This window comes from Heteronotia binoei, chromosome 2 (genome assembly GCF_032191835.1).
Source record: "Heteronotia binoei isolate CCM8104 ecotype False Entrance Well chromosome 2, APGP_CSIRO_Hbin_v1, whole genome shotgun sequence".
NCBI classification, from domain to species: Eukaryota; Metazoa; Chordata; class Lepidosauria; order Squamata; family Gekkonidae; genus Heteronotia; species Heteronotia binoei.
Genome location: NC_083224.1, coordinates 168,191,441 through 168,208,778, shown reverse-complemented (window position 1 = coordinate 168,208,778; position 17,338 = coordinate 168,191,441). Strand labels below are relative to the sequence as shown.

The window sequence follows — 17,338 nt, the reverse complement described above, 5'->3', positions numbered from 1 at the left end:
CTTTCTCCAGGCAATATTCTGCAGTCATGAGTACACTTTCCTATAGAAGATGACTCCCACACAGAAGGCTCGTCTCAAAGTTTATGCCATCTCTCATGATGACTCCACAGTGCCCTCTGCATAGAGCGATGCAACATTAAAAAGTGGAATATCTATTTTGTGTGCATGCACGTGAAAGCTCATACCCAGAATTAAACTTTGTTGGCCTTAAAGGTGCCACTGGATTCAAACTTTGTTCTCTCGTTTCAGACAAACGTGGCTCTCCTACCTGAATCTAAGTTGACAAAGAGCTTTTTTCCTTATACGTAAAACTGCAAGCAAACGTCTTACTGAACCTTGATGACGATTTGTTAAGGTTATTTGTGGCAGATAAAACTGCTTCAGGGACTGGATGTGGCTGATGAGCCACCGTGGACAACACTGGTGCATAGAAAACAGATGAGTCCTCATAAAACAAAGGGCATATCTATGATAATGGTGGCAATTTTATTCCAGTTTACGTGTCATGGTGATTTTTGTAGGGACAAAGTTTCATTTTTTCAGGGCAGTTAAAACCCCATATGTAGAACGTCATTCTATGCCACTCTGGGTCTACTGTTTGTTTCTTTGAAGTTTCTTTTCATTTATTTTTTCCCCCTTTTAAATTTTGACCTGAAATAACAGGGCTTGTATCAGCTGGGGATCTGGAATGAAACTGGGTTTGAGGATCACTAAGGAGATAGATGATAACATAAAAACAAAATATTTTACACCTCTTGCAAAACTGAATCATGGTCTAATCTCTTTCTTTGCAGTGCAGCTCACTTCAAAAGCCTGCTCCTCATGTCCCAGGAATTTTTCTCAGATCTTGCAATGAATTAGGTTCATTCCATAAAAGAACTTAAAAGCAGTGAACTCTTCACGGGTCTTTCAGTGATGAGCAAAGGAACAACTCTGATTCTTCAGGTGCTCCCAGCCTTTAGACAAAGGCACATGGCTGTCTTGCTTCTAGCAGTAGTGGCAGTAAGTCATCATTTGCCTCTGCCTTTAGTGTCTGCAAACTGATGTCAAATAGGTTGCTTACCATAGGCAGAAGCTGGGCATTTGCATAGCATTTTCCAGAAAATAGTTCCCAAACCACAAGTGGGGGAGGGATGGATTTATAAAGGTGGTTGTGGATGCTCAGCACTTCCTGTATTCTTCCTTGCAGATCCCTAATCTGGCCATTCCATTTCCCCAGTCATGCTTATTTGTGGTTTTGGAGCTTAGCTCTTTTTTTTTAGGGGTGGTGGTGGAGGGATGTATTTAAAAAACTCGGGGGGAATTGACAGGTAGTGTAAGGTTGAGCATTCTTTCCTCCCTACTGATTTCCCCCTATAAATAGCCCCTCTGCCCCGCAATTAGTGTTACAAGGCTGTGTTGCAACAGAGAACACCTCATAAAGTATAGTTTTACTCCAGGCCTTCTTTTTTAGTGCAGCCACTTCTGGAAGGAAGACGGGTTTGCATGACCCACCACAATCCTTCTAAATGCGCACTGAGTAGCAGAAGGTAAAGCTGTATTTTCTGCTCATGGCAAATAGATTAATGTAGCTATGGCAGCTTAGCAGAGTAGTAATGCCCTGCGTACATGATGTCATAGGTGTCATATAGAGGCCAGCTGGAATTGCATCCAAGGTTGAGAAGGCTAGTTAAGAACAAGAACTGCCTTTCTGGGTGATGCTACCAGAGATATCTGAATTCTCATACATTTTTGGCATGGAGGTGATAGCCATTCCTTGTTGCTTGCCCCAACAGCTAATATACAACTAAATCTAAGCATGAAGTCCCTTATGCTGAAATATATAATAGTTGTTGATAGGTCTGTTCTTCTTGAATCTGACTGACCTTTTTGAAGTTAGTTATACATTATATGAAGAAGTCTTTCATTTTTTTTAGCCCTGTAGTTGAAGCTAATAATTTTCACTGGATGACTGCATTGTAGTATTATGAAAGATATATAGTCTATGGATTCCAGATCCTTGTAGAAAAGATGGTTTATGGAAAAGGTAAGAATAGGAACTTCAAGATATCTGTGCTCAAATATCCAGGGGTAGCTCTGCCACTGAAAATGGGTTTGAGGGTCTTTCCTTGTAGGACATGGAAAGCAGAACTTAGTAAAGACCAGCTGATTGTCTGACTCTCTGATTAGATCTTTGCTGTGTGTTTATATGATATTCTTGCTATTCTATTAATTTTGTTGTGATCTGATGTTTAGTCTTTTTGTAAAGTAGTTTGGATCTCTATTTGGAGAAAGGTTGAGCAAAATTTAAATGAATGAACGATGAATAAATGAATAGTTAAAATAATACAGGCTGTTTTACAGTCACATTTATAAAATGACTCTTCCTTATGCAAAACCGCCTGCTGATATGTAGCCTCCTGACAGCTCTTGGGATACACTGCAAACCATCATTTCTTGAAATGTTGCAAGATATGATGGTACAAAAACTCACGCCAGATTAAGGAAGGAGGTATGTCATAGGAAGAAGATAAATAAGCCCAGGTTGACTGACGTAGAATGCTGCCAGTTTTGCTTTAGCTCACTGGGGTTGAGGAGAAGGTTATTGGATTGACTCAGTCTATCCTCTTTAGCAAAGTTAATGCCATTCCTTATTTGGAAAGCTGGAAACATTTTAAATAGATGCAGGTCAAAATTTCACTGGTCTTTTAAAGTTACATCAGGTTGGCCAGTAATACTGGAAGTGACTTATGTTTGGTTTTAAAGAAGCAGCATTAGATCAGCAGCCATAGCAGTAGCAATAATGGCAACAAATCAATGGAAACCTCAATCTCAGCAACTTGGCCATACAAAACTGTTTCTTCTACTATACAGTGTTGTTCCTCCTGTATACATTATATATAAATTGAATTTGTGTTCATTTATTTCACTGTTTTTTAAAACTGTGTTCTTGGGAACCCTGGAAACTTGTTAGAGCTTTATTGATAAGAGCAATAATAGTAAACATATTGGATGCACTCAAGGGTGTATTCTTGGTACTTGAAGATCAATGGGAAGTCCAGGTTGGCTTGGCTAGCATCCTATGTGGAATGAGAACATTCCCAGAACAAACGCAGAATCTTCTGCAACATATAAGGATTTTGCTTTAGATACTCACATGGTCCCTCAAAAGACAATTTGCATGGAAATAGCTTCCTGAGGATACAGACCCTGAAAACAAAAGAAAACAAAAACTAGTTCTGCAATCATCAAATTGTTTTGCATACCCATCCTCCAAGATATTTGTATAAAGTAAATTGTACTTAAATAATGAAAACTCATTAATCAGCATGGTATAGTGGTACAAGTACCAGAAAGGGATTGGAGAAATTGGGTTCAAATTCTCACACAGCCATGATTTTGCTAGATCTGTATCTCTGCCTGTCTTGTGATGAGGATAACAGGTAGAAGGAGAGAACCATGTACATTAATGATCCCCAGTGTGACGCCCACTGATACCATGGTGTCCACAAATATATTTCCTGGTGACAACTTGCTTCTTCCCCTAAACACCTCTTCTGTAAACCAAAGAACCAAACCTGACTTTCCTCTGCTTCACTGGGGCAGGGGATCACCTGTAGGTCTACAAAGAGAACAGAAATAGTCGTCCCCATCATGGGAGTATTCTTGACTTGAAACTTCATCATGTTTTGTAATTGGCCTCCATTGCAGCCATTTTGTGATTAATCCTACCTCCTGTGGCAATATTTCTCAAAAGCACAAGGTTTAGGAGATTTATATGGTGTTTAACTGGAACTTCCTCTCACTGCAGTTTTTACTTTTACACACACACAAAAAAAATTAAGAAAATGGTTACAGGTAATTGAACGACGTGTACATCATTGTCAACAGAGATCACTCAATCCAGAGGTGGGACCATCCAAAACCACTCTTGAGCTGCTTGGAGAAAGGGTGGGATAAATATGTCAATTGTCAACAGGGGCAGCTGCCCTGGCCCTGTGCTGGGGGGCTCCAATTGCCCACTGCCCTGCCCCCGAAAGAAAAAGAGCAGGCTTACCCTGGTAGAGGCTCAGGCAGCCTGCCAGCAATAGCCACTCATACTTGAACCACCTGGGATTCAGGTGAGTGGCTAGCAATGGCAGCCACTTGTGCTTGCCCTGTCTGGGGTGCAAGCAGCCAGTTTCTGATAGCAGCTTTTGCTTGCCTTGTATTGGGTGAGAGGTCTGTCCCTTGTTTGACCCCTTGCTTGGCAGTGATTCTGGAATTCCATGCTGGACTTTGACCCAGGACCCCAGAATCGTTAAGACTGCTCCTGTCACCCCCTCTCATATGGTGTAGCTTTCATCAATGTTAATTGCTAGGCCATATACGCCACTTTCGCGTATGCTGAATAATCCACTTTCAATACACCTTAGTGATCATTTGCAAGTGGATTTTGCCATTTTACACAATAAAATTCAATTGCCAAGTGCCACTGAAATAATCAAAGCAGTCTTCAACATTATAGTTATTAAAGCTTGGTTATTTTCCAAATTTGTGTAAACTTGCAAGAAATAATAGAATCATAGAGTTGGAAGGGACCTCCAGGGTCATTTAGTCCAACCCCCTGCACAAAGCTGGAAATTCACAAATACTTCCCCCACACACACCCCTGTAACCCTTGCTCTATGCCTAGAAGATAACAAAAAACGTCCAGGATAATAATTTAATGGCAGTACATATACCAATGTTGCTATTGAAAGTCAGCTACAATAAAGAGTCCAAGGTATCTCTATTGGGCAGGGGGGGGGGGAATTAATTTTCTTTTGAGTTAGAAAAATATTTGACATATTGTCATGGCAAATAATTACTTCTTCATATTATGGTTACTGAATACAGTTGCTATACTCCATACAAAAATGCGGATGGGTACTTACCTTTTCCTTGTTCCACTTTACCACTATTCAAGAGATTTTTATTGACTTCATGCAGTAAAAAATGTCACAACAAGAACAAAAGACAAGCACCAGATCACGCCTGCGGAACAACGTCTTGTGTTCCCACTGAGGCAGCAAAAACAAATTTACTGTGGTGTCTTTGGCTTAATAGTTAACAGGATATATAGAGACCTCTCTCAGCTTCACAGTGTTAATAACTACTTTTGTTTGGCCACAGCTGGGTTTTACCAGTGTAAGGGCACAAGAAGAGCTCTAGTGCTTTGTACTTTAGGTATCCCTCCCATGAGCCTCTGCCTAAAACCATATGCAGTCCCGCAAATTGGAGATTCAGACCAATGTTGTTCAGGGTCTCTTCTATATTCTATTGTGCTTTATCTATCCTCTAGAGGAATCTTCCTAACATAAGGAATAACTATTGTATATTTGTAGGTTATAATTTCAAAACCCCTGAATCTGAATTCTCAGCATATGAATGCGAGAGCTGAAAATATTAGGATCATCATGTGCCAGAAATCTTGTGATTTTGACAGTTAAAATTAATGGAGATTCTCATTTTTCCACAGTGAAAGTTACTGTTAATTGGCACATGTGTAATAAAGCACATAATCCAATCTTGTGTTCATGTAGCGCTGTTTTTTAAAAAAATGCTCAGAATTTTGTATTGAGGTAAGACTTCCCTTTGGCTCACTGTTTGGAGCATAGTTATTCAGTAAAGGAAATGCAGATATATACTGAAGTGGTATGCATTATATGCACAAATAAAAGAGTTTATCCTTTATATACATGCATCCTCAATACTGCCTCCTCAGTTTTGGCAGCCACCCAGTGCAGTTCTAAATACTCCTCTGGACTTTCCGCACACCTTGCTTAGAGACTGGTAAAGGTTCTTTACTAGTTGTATGCATTTCCTTTATTCCTTTACTATGACCTGAGGTACCTTCTGCAGGAGGTATATTATAACACAATTTTTTAAAAAAGTTTTAAGAATGTTTTTCCTAGAATATTTAATCTCATGATGAATCTGGTGGTTCATGCTATTGGATGGCAACAATGAAAATTAAGCCTTCTAAGTTTTCTGGGAATGTGGGTGGAAATGTTGTACCTCAGGAGATAAAATCAACTTCCCCATCTTTCGAAGGGCAGGTGCTCACAGAGCTGCTGCTGCCTGTAGGCATTTAGCAGAAGGGGAGGGAGGGAACTGGGAGGTACACAATATAGTTCTCTCTCTGAGGCAGATGACATCTTGGTGGGTTATTCCCACCCTTCATTCAGGGAGGCAGGAACAAATTCTTTTCCACTTTCAGTCTCCACTGTGGGAGTCACCCATCTCCATAGTTCTTTTCCTGCCTCAACAGGAGGAACAGTATGGAATAGGCTGTGTTTCACCTATTCAACTGGATTTCTTCTTTTTTATTCTTTGCTACTTGTGGATCTTTACTTCGTCTATTTTTCTCACTACGTTCTCTTTATCTCTCTTATGCTGATCTGTCTCTTGTGCTCCCACAGGCAAGGATTGAAAGAGCCCGGAGAACTTAGGTCAGCTAGGTGGCCAGTTTCTAAAATTTGACAAGCTTAGAGAGTGTGTCCTTCAGCCACTCTAACAGAAGGAGAGTTAGAAGCTCCCCTCACTGCCAGTTGTGGGCAAAGCACTGAGACACAATGAGACAAAGCATGTGGGACAAAATTGCCAGTTTTTGCCAGGGTGGAGATGCAAGAGATCAATCCCACTCTAGTTTCTTCTTCTGCCATTCTCCACCCAGACAGGTGGATTTTTTTTTTGAGAGGGCGGGGGAGTCCAGCTTCTTCCAAAGAGAGACCTAGCTGGCCCACTAAGGGCATTACAGTCCTCTGGGCTTCTGTCAGAGGATGTTGAGGGCACAATTTGAGAATGCTGACTTCACCCTAAGAAAGGCCCATGAAGCCACAACCATGGTCATTAGGGCTTCCTCGATGGCACCAACAATCTCAAGAACAGCTATTGTCTAGACTAGGAAACTTCTTCATCCTGGCAACTGACATCTGGTGAAGGAAGCCAGCAGAGTGCTCAAAGCCACCTCATTCACAGTGGATGCAACATTAGATTCCTTAATTTTCTGATCTAGAGCTATGGTATCTGTGGCAGCTGCCAGAAGAACATTAAGGCTGCAGACTTGGCAAGCTAACCTCCATGCTAAACCAATACTGTCTGTTCCAAGCCTGTCTGTTCCAAGACAACAAGCTATTCAGGGATGCTCTTGATAAAATTCTAGTCAAAACCAGGGACAAGAAAAAGGCATTATCTAGGACACTAAGTCATAATGATAGGAGGCCCCTTGGGAATTACTCCTTCTGCTCCCAGCATGTCCTACCCAGGTTCAACAAGGACAACAAAAGGTCAGACTAGGGCTTCTCTAGACAAACCTTCAGGAGAGGCTCATTCAACACCCAATTCAGCAACAGACCTGAAAGATCCATTTGTAAGTCATTCAAAGCATGACTGTGAACCAATTCTGGTGGGGTGGCATCATCTGCACTTTCAATATATCTGCATCAACTCTCAAACAGACAATTGATCCCTGGAGATAGTCACCAGAAGATACTCCAGAAAAATGTCACAGAACCTGCATTGCTATTCAGCATCATCTCAGCATCTAGACAATTGAACCTGTTCCTCAGAAAGGGGGTATATTCCATCTCCTTCATAGTGCCAAAAAAGGATGGAGATTGGGGAGAGATCCTAAATTTAAAATATCTCAACAAGTTCATCAGACTGAGGAATTTCATCATGGAGACTCTGAGATCCATCACCAGATCTTTGCAGCCAGAAGAGTAACTTATGTCATTAGATCTAACGGAAGCATACCTCCACGTTCCAATCTTTTCCAGTCTCAGAAGAGTCCTATGCTTCTCTGTTGGAGGGTCTCATCTACAATTCATGGCCCTACAATTTGGACTCTTTATGGCCCCAAGGGTCTTCTCAACCCACAGAAAAGTTCACTAGAACCTACAAGAGACTAGAACATCTGCATGCCATATTTGACACAACAAGCAACTGCCTATTTCTAACAGAACCAAAAGCAAAGACAATGAAGGAGATGCCACACACAATAATCAAGAGCAGGCCTTCTTCACTAATGACACTTGCAAAGTTGATGGGCCTACTGATTTCCAGCATCGACACTTCCCAGATCCTTATAGCAACTTCTGAGACTTTCCCAGCTACAAATTATGAAGAAAGCAGATTTTTCCATCTGTGTTCCTCTGACAGTATTAACTAGCCTTTTTTGGTGGACAAGAATGCCCAGCCTTTTGCAGGAAAAGAAACACTGCATCCTGGAGATGAAGCAGATCTTCACGGGCACCAATCTGTCTGCTTGGGAAGCAATGCTAGAAGACTCATCAATACAGGGTTGATGATCCAGAAGTGAGACAAGCCTTCCTATCAACTTCCTGGAGCTTTAGGCAATCTACCTGGTGTTATTCTACTTTAGGCAATGACTCAACATGTTCTAATCAGAACAGACAAATGTGTCTGCCAAAACCTACCTCAATAAACAAGGGGGGTTCAGATCTTCAGTGCTCCACAAGAAGACAATTAAGATCCTGTTTGGTGTAGAGCCAGTTTCGTGTAGTGGTTAAGTGTGCGGACGCTTATCTGGGAGAACCGGGTTTGATTACCCACTCCTCCACTTGCACCTGCTGGAATGGCCTTGGGTCAGCCATAACTATCACAGGAGTTGACCTTGAAAGGGCAGCTGCTGTGAGAGGCCTCTTAGCCCCATCCACCTCACAGGGTGTCTGTTACGGGGGGAGAAGATATAGGAGATTGTAAGCTGCTCTCAGTATCTGAGGTATAAATTTGCAGTCTTCTTCTTCATCCTAGTGTGGGCAGAAAAGAATCTGGCATCCATCAGGGTATAGCATATAAAGGGATTGATGAATAACCGGGTAGATAGGCTTAGCAGGCAGACCATTCAGCAGAGGGAGTAGTGCCTGAAAAAAGATATGTTCCAAGTTATCATGTTCCTCTTCAGTCTTCCTCTAGTGAACCTCTTTGCTTCACCAAACAGCCATCAGGTGAACTGGTACTTCACCATATTCTTCTGTCCAAGGGCTGAAACAGCCAATGCCCTGACATTCCAGAGCCAAGGGGTCTACTGTTTGCCTATCCTCTCACACCAGTTCTTCCCAAGTTGATCAGAAAGATCAAGGAGCAGAAGTCAGAGATCATCTTAGTAGCACCATATTGACCTTGGAAACCATGGTTCTCTATCCTTTAGGAAATGGCAATCCAACTAATGCTGACATTTCCAGCATCACTGGACATAGACTCATAGAGTTGGAAGGTACCTCCAGAGTCATCTAGTACAACCCCTTGCATAATGCAGGAAATTCAAAAATCTCTCTCGCTCCCCACATAAACCTCCAGTGACCCCTGCTCCATGCCCAAAAGATGGCAAAAACCTCAAGGTTCCCTTTACAAACTGACCTGGAAAAAAACTGCTGACATGTTCCAACAAGGAACAGTTTGGCATCCACATCCAGAATGGCTGCCTCTTACTGTCTGGAAACTGAAAGTCCTGTTTTGGGGTGGAATGCTTGGGTCTCTTACAAGATATTAATAACTGCTGCACATTTATCAACAAATCAAATTTTCACTATGGCCAGATATTTGGATACTTATATCTAGAGATTATAGCCATGAACTGACAATACAGTTCCTGAAAACCCCAGGTTTGCAGAAAAATTTCAAATCTAAAAAAAAGTACATTCAAGGGGGATTTAAAAAATAACAGAAGCAGCACTTGTAGCTTTAAGAAATCAATGCCCTCTGCAGTGGCCATTGTGGGGGCTGCTAGCTTTGGTTTCTGTCAGTAAAAAGCAGGGGTAGGTGGCAGAGCCTTTTTGGGGTTGTTTTGGACTTTGAGGAAGGACTCATTGGGGCCAGGCCTTGCTGTAGTCACCAGGCAACTTGATACCATTTGACTTGCATGATTCACCCAGGCTTGGCTGCTTGCTACTGTTCAACAGTGGCCATCTCATTAAAGCCAGTAGGTGTAGTGAGCTGAGTTTCTGTGAGACCCAGGTTTGAATCACTTCTTGACTACGGAATCTCTCTGGATAACTTTGGACCCGTTATATATTATCAACCCAATCTACCTCACAGTGTTACTGTGAGAAGAAAAGGGAGGTGAAGGTAAGCTTCTTTGGGCTTCCACTGTGGAGAAAGGTGAGGATATAAATGAAATCAATAAGCAATATAACTGATGATCTGGGGCAGAAAAAAGGCAGGTTAGTTTGTGGGTGGGAAAGAGAGCAGGAAGCAGGGAAAGGTAAGGATATCAGGACTGCCAGGAAGAAGGAAAGAAGTAGTAGCATGGATACAGAGCAAAGTAAAGTACCCCCTGCAAGTCATTACAAGTTCTGTGACCCACTTATCTACAGGACCGCCTCCTCCGCTGTGTCCCTGGAAGAGCATTATGCTCTACTGGCTGAAACCTCCTGGTGATCCCTGGCCCTAATGTGGTCTGTCTGTCCTCAATGAGAACGGAATAACAGCGAGGGGAAAGAAACTTAACCCCCCCCTCCCCCCAAAAAATGGAGTAAGAAACCTGAGAGGTTAATATGCAGACTAGAGGTCCAAAAATTAAAAGCAAAATATATAATAAATCATAAGCAAAAGTACATGTATTTATTATAGAAAGTTAAAAAACATTTAGGGGCTCATCATTAGCCTCTTTCCTTTATAAAATCATGGAACCACAATGGGAAACCACTTGACCTGATGCATTTCAACCTAGACTGGTCTTCTGCAGAGGTCAAACAAGTAAATACACATATAGGCTCATAATACAGAATACAATAAATCAATAGAACAATGCTGGACCACAAGAAAATTTAATGAAGTGACAAAGGCTTAAAGATGTGCTTGAGGCCTCTTATTCTACAGCCTTATGTCCTAATCAAGGGCATACAAGTTGAATCAAGTGTCTTGTATGCCAAATGGTTCAGAATTGATCAACGTCAATGTAAGGTCAGAGCCTATATGTGCCAAAAGTTATGGTCCTGGACCCTGACCTGGTGGAACTCTCTGACAGATGACACCAGGGCCCTTCGAGATCTTCTACAGTTCCACAGGGCCTTTAAGGCAGAGATGTTCCACCAGGCCTTCGGTTGCTGAGCCGGCACCTTTCTCCTCCCCCTCAGATTCCACCCCCAATGCAACATCCAGCAATGTGAACCATAAGAATTTTAGTAGGACACCGTCTGGTTTATAAATTGTTTTTAGTAACTGGTTTTATTGGTTTTAATGTATGTATTTACTGTACACTGTGGCCCATTGCCCAGAGCCCGGCACTAGCTGAGATGAGGTGATCTATCAAATTGAATCAATCAATCAATCAAATCAATCACCACGCAACTGACCCCAACCCAGTGGTTAGAACTGCACAATTGTGTTCCCAGGCAAAGCCTGAAAGGGAAGTGTAAATTGAAAATGGGCAGATAAAAGTAACTTGGCTGGTGGGTGAGAAAAAGAGAAGGAAGCAGGAAAAGGGGAAGAGGAAGAGAAAGGGGGGGGGCGTGGAATGAGGTGACTGCTGCAAGTTCCAGCTGATCTCCTGCCTGTTCCTTTATAAAGCTGATCATCTACATTATTTTCTCATTCATCAGTCGACTTCAGTGCAATAAAAGTGCTGAAGTTGATTTGTGCTATCAGTTATATGCACAAAGCTCTTCCGCATCCTGCAATTTTCCCCTCGGTCATCTACAAATACAAACTGTACCTTCGCAGCAGCTATCTCCTAACGTTTGTTCCAGCATTGCTGATTGTGTCCTGCAACTGATGCAGCTGTCAATACATCCAAGGCCCACTAAAGTTCTGCTTGGTTGTGAGGTACTGCCCAGCTGTGGATCAGACCCCCCCAGCAGGAATGGTGGTCCCCAGTGTGGCTCCTGTGGACACCATGGGTGCCTGCTGATGCTTTTCTTGGTCTCCAAGGCTTTCTACAAAGTGGGTGGGACCAATTGGGACTTTGTCCTGTAGGGTTTCTGACTAGCCGCTGGAGATCTGAATAATTGTACAGATTCCCTCCCCCCCCCCCAAAAAAAAATACAACAACCAAGGATCTTTGCTATGTCAAGTCAAGTCAAGTTAGCCTTTATTGGCATAAAATATATAGATGTATATATCAGAGCAAATTGGTTTTTTTAAAAAAAGATAAAATGGAACGATTGCATACATATACATCAGGAAAAGTACAAACTATTTAAAGAGATCCTCTGGCGTGCCTTTAAAACAGAATAAAGAAATTTAGCCACTTTCTCAGTGACACTTCCATACACATAGCTTACCATTAGTCACATAGCAAAGATGGATAATCTTTGCTGTGCGACTAATGGTAAGCTATGTGTATGGAAGAAAACATTTTTAAACAATATGTTCCTTGTAAAAGACATTGTTAAGGAAAGCTTCTGCCTGCTATTAGACTTAGGCATAATCTCACTCCCTGGCAACTTTGTGATTTGGTCCACCTCCTTTAGCAGCCATTTTGTGGTTGGGCTCGCCATCCTGTGTTAGAATTTCAGTGGTGCTCACAGGCTAAAAAACATTGTGGACCTCTGATCAAGCACATAGCACACTAACATATGCTACATACAACATGCAAACAAGGGAGCCTTGCAAAAAGTCTGCCTCTATGGGCAGCCTTCATGATTCTGAGACCCGGGGCCAAAGTCTAGCTTGGTCACCCAGAATCACAGCCACCTCCTATGCCCTCCACCTAAGAGCCTAGCAAGGGGTAGCCCTCACTTTGTGTGATATGGGTAGAAGTGGTTGCTGGAAGCTGGTAGTCTCAAATGGAGCAGGCACAAGCTTCTGCTGCTGAGCTGACTACCCAAGCCCCTGTTCAGTTGTCATCAAGGTTCGTTAAGAAGTATGTTCACAGTTTTAAGGGAAAGAAAGCTGTGTTTCAACTGTTAATAGAGAGATTCCACTTTTTAATATTGCATTTCTCTTATTACTTTGTATGAGGGCTCTGCAGAGTACATGTGCTCCATAATTGAGGCAGTAGGCAATCCCACCACATAGAGTCCAGGGCATCTGCCCCTGTGTTCCTCCACCTGTAATTTAAAGACAGGTGAGTTCTCCAACCTCAGTTTCCTGCGTATGTAAGTCAGGCTTTTGAATGCAGAAAGAAGGATGCAAAGGAGAAGACACTTGGAAGGGCTGGGAAAAGATGGAGCTTGTAATCCCAAATTCCTATTCTGAGAACGCTTGTGTACATGATCCCCTCTTCCTTATTGGAAGCCTTCAGTCTCATAGGTGATTGCTACTGAGTTACGACTTAGAGCAAAAGTCTGACCATGCCAGTATGGTGTTGGGTGCCCACTTCTAAAGGAAGAGCCTTTGACACACAGGAGCTTTTGGATCAGACTGTGACTGATTTCCCACTGGCCTTATGCTGCTCTCACACTCATCTTCTCTGCTGGGGCTTCCATCAGATTTCTGCCCCAGGGCTGCAACTAGCTTCCCCTTTTTTGCATGACAAACTGGTTTTTAGAGGATCTTGTTTGCTGTGCAGAAGAGTGAGTTGCAGCCCTGGGGCAGATAGTGTGAATTTGGATGGAAGCCCCGTGGAGAAGAGGAGAGCGAGAGTGGCATAAGGCTAGTGGGAAATCGGTCTGTAACTGTACTTCCTGAAGTGTGTGTATGGTAGCAGCGGGGAGGGCGGGATATAAATAAAAAGTATTATTATTATAGCAGTCAGGGCTTTTTTTTGTAGCAAGAACTTCTTTGCATATTAGGTCACACATCCCTGATGTAACCAGTCCTCCAAGAGCTTACAGGGCCTACTGTAAGCTGAGAGCTCCAAGAGGACTGGCTACATCAGGGGTATGTGGCCTAATATGCAAAGGAGTTCCTGCTACAAAAAAAGCCCTAGTAGCAGTCACTCCTTCGCACTCTGAAATACGGATGTACTTGAAAATATGTGCACTTTTCTTTCTTCCCTTCCTTAAGCATGTGTGTTTATTTCCCACTGCTGTATGGTCCACCACTGCAAATTGCAGAGCCAGTGTGATGTTGTGGTTAAAGTGTCGGGGGACCCAGGTTTGAATCCCCACTCATTCCATGGAATTTTGTGGGGTGACTTTGGGCTGGTTATGGTTTCTCAGACTAATTTACTTCACAGGGTTGCTGTGAGGATAAAATGGTGAAGAGGAGAATGATGTAAGCCTCTGGGTCCTCATTGAGGAAAAAGGTGGGGCATAAATGAAGTAAAATAATAAAAAAAAATCCCCGTCATTCTCACCCCATTATTAAGAACAAGGTGATGGTTCTGTTACACATATTGTGCAGTGAAAAGACTATGAAGATGGGTTGGCTTAAGGGTTTTTGATGTTGATGTTGACTCTGCTTTCTTCTGTGTTAAGTTCTACCTTTAACCCATCAGTCACTACTAGGCTCTGTTGCCTATTTGCTAGGTACTTCGCTGTGCAGATTCTATGGATCATTTTTAGCATCATCTGCTCCTATGTCAGGTTCTCAAGTTTCAAGTTTATTCTCAAATATAGTTCATAAAACACAATGCCCTGTATTGGACAGTGCCAATACACACACTCAGTAACCTGCAATATGCATAAAAACCCAATTCAGAATTAAGAGGTTCACATAATAAAATAATTAAATTAGTAAGTTTGAAAGTTAGCTAAAATATCAAAATGCCTGCTAAAAGAATGATACCAAAGTCCTTAGAACCCCATCAGTCAAAATAGTCTCAGGACTTGGTCATTGTGTTTGAGTGCCCATGAAAGAAATTGTACCATTTTTTCTGTAGTCAGGTTCTGACCTTCAGTAAATTTGGCAACACTAACATGTGGCATTTGATTTGGGTATAGGTTGGCAGAAGGCAATGTATAGCCTTTTTATCTAAACCTAAGGGGTTTAGATAAAAATATGGAGCAGAGGTCCATCAGTGGCTATTAGCCACAGTGTGTGTGTGTGTGTGTGTGTGTGTGTGTGTGTATATATATATAACATTTTTTTGCCACTGTGTGACACAGAGTGTTGGACTGAATGGGCCATTGGCCTGATCTAACATGGCTTCTCTTATGTTCTTATAGTGAGTTAACATCATCTAGAATGTAACATGTAAAACTAATTCTTGAAGTAAATTATTGACCTCTTGTCTCAAGACTTAGCTAGCTGAAATCTTACTATACTTGTCAGTGACTACTGTACTCCCACAGTATTACTTGGTACTAGGGATGGGCATGGAATGCTAAAATGGTGGTTTATTTTGTTTCATGGTTTGTTGGGTTGCCCGATTCAGTGGTTTGATTGGGTTCATGTATTTTTCAGTTTCCGGAATGATTTGTGGTTCATTCATTTTGGGAAGGCATAGAATGGCCTCCAAGTGGGCTAGAGACACCAAACATGTGACAAACTCTTCAGTGGATTCTCTTCTACCTGCTTTCCAAGTTTGGCACAAATTGGATTTTGAGAGGGTGAGCTACGAATCCCCAAAGCAGGTGCCCCCAGTAAACTGATCTCCTAGGAGCTGGGAAAAGAAATGGAAGCTGCCCTGCAGCTTTGGTTGGTTTCACCCCTACAAAGCTTGGAAACTGACTAGATGCAGCAACTCCACTCTCCCAGCCCCCCTGCTTCTCATCAGTTTCACTGCCAGGGAGAGCAGAACTGCAGGGTCTAGTCAGTTTCACTGGAAATTGATGAGAAGCACAGAGGCCAGCATCAGACTGTTTGGGAAAACGAAGCAAACACAAACCAAACAACACACCAAGAAAAACTGGTTTGGGTTTGGTGGGATCAGCTGAACCAGCTTGAACCATTTTAAGCATGAATTGCAGTTTGTTCTGCAATTTGTGCCTGTCCGTACTTGGTACTCTGTAATGAATGGTTTCTGGTTCTTTATACCAGCTCATTTGCCCAGTCAAACCATTGTGTTTTGATAGCATCTTTGCAGGGTGCTGATGCTAGGCATGCACCAAAGACTAAGGCCACAGACTTCTTCTTAAAATGTTGTTACCATGAGATGACATCATTCTTCAAGGTCCCTAAGTGAACTGTTTGAGACTGGGGTTGGGAGGCTTTATATGTCTTGTCTTAAGTGCATGTGGGTACGAATGCATACGCATTATTCTTAAAGCACTATGAAGTTCATAGGTTGCCATTTTACATATGGCAGCTGAGTTAGCCTCAGATCTCTGAAGCTGAGCAGGGTTGGCCCTGTCTAGTGTTTGAAAAGAAGACCTCCAAGGAATACTAGGGTTGCAACACAGAGGCAGGCAATGGCAAACAACCTCTGAATACCTCTTGCCTTGAAAGCCCAATGGGATCACCATAAGTCAGCTGTGTCTTGATGGCCAAAAACCAACCAACCAACCAACCAACCCTGAGGTATATTTTGACCAGCAATAGTATACTGCCAAAACAATTGCATTTTTCTAATAGGTCTTTAACTGAAATAAGATACCTAATATATATTTAGAAGAAATTACTGGAGGACTAGCTGTGTTTGAAGAAGGGAATACAATAGATGAAAGGAGTCTTCAGCAAGATAAGATTGAGTTGGATGAGAATTTAGCACTTATCCTTGGCATGAAAATGCCAGTGTTGCAACCATGGCCCTGTTTTCATTTATGAAATATTCACGGGTATGCATCCGGTAAGCCTGGCTAGGGAGCAGAAGGATGGCATTCGTTGTACCCAGAGCCAGTTCCAGATTTTGAGAAGCTCTGGGCAGAGAATATCCAGAGCCCTCTCCCAACTTCTATCCCCCACCAACCCCCCACACTTGGTTTCCTTCTCTTCCCCCACTCGCATGCCTCCCACCTTCCCATGTATTCTCACCCTGCCCACTTGTGCGATCTCCCACTGCTCATGCTCACCACTGTCTGTGGCCCTTTTTCCAGTGGCATTGGGAAGTGAGTGTAGCTGGGAGTATGGCAGAACACTAATAAAGCTGGTGGGGAGGTCAACAGCTCATCTCCAGACTACAGAGATCAATTTCCCTGGAGAAAATAGATATGTTGGAATGTGGACTCTATGGCATTCTACATCACCGAGGCCCGTTTTTACCCAGGCTCCACACCCAACTCTTCAGGAGTTTCTCAACCTACTCCCCCATTTCTTGCCAGTGGCCAGGAGAACCTGGCCACCCTAGTGAACCCTGGCATCTGCCCTGCCTCAGGGTAAACTGACACCTACCCTGTTTGTACCACTCTACTTTTCCCTCATCTCTGATGGCTTCCTCATGCTCAGGTGTGTAGACTGCTAAGGAGGAGGACCAGGGGAAGTAGGAAAGAAAGCTGAGCCTGGACCTTCTTTCTTGCCTCTTCTTCCTTCTTTGGCATGTTCTGCATGCAGGGATAGAAAGATTGTGCCCTTAAGCATAATACTTTAAAATCTTGTTGTCCTTTGATAT

General features: G+C 42.6%; 2 protein-coding genes across 2 annotated transcripts in view; one reads left to right on the top strand and one right to left on the bottom strand.

Moving 5' to 3' along the window:
• PLA2G4A (phospholipase A2 group IVA) overlaps positions 1-17,338 on the top strand; it is a 333,250-nt gene that overhangs the window by 11,078 nt on the left and 304,834 nt on the right. The window lies entirely within an intron of this gene.
• Positions 1-17,338, bottom strand: part of PDC (phosducin) — a 36,182-nt gene that overhangs the window by 14,019 nt on the left and 4,825 nt on the right. Inside the window, exon 2 of the mRNA XM_060232391.1 lies at positions 3,137-3,189. The gene's annotated coding sequence lies outside the window, so the exon portion shown is untranslated. The remainder of the gene's footprint in view (positions 1-3,136; positions 3,190-17,338) is intronic.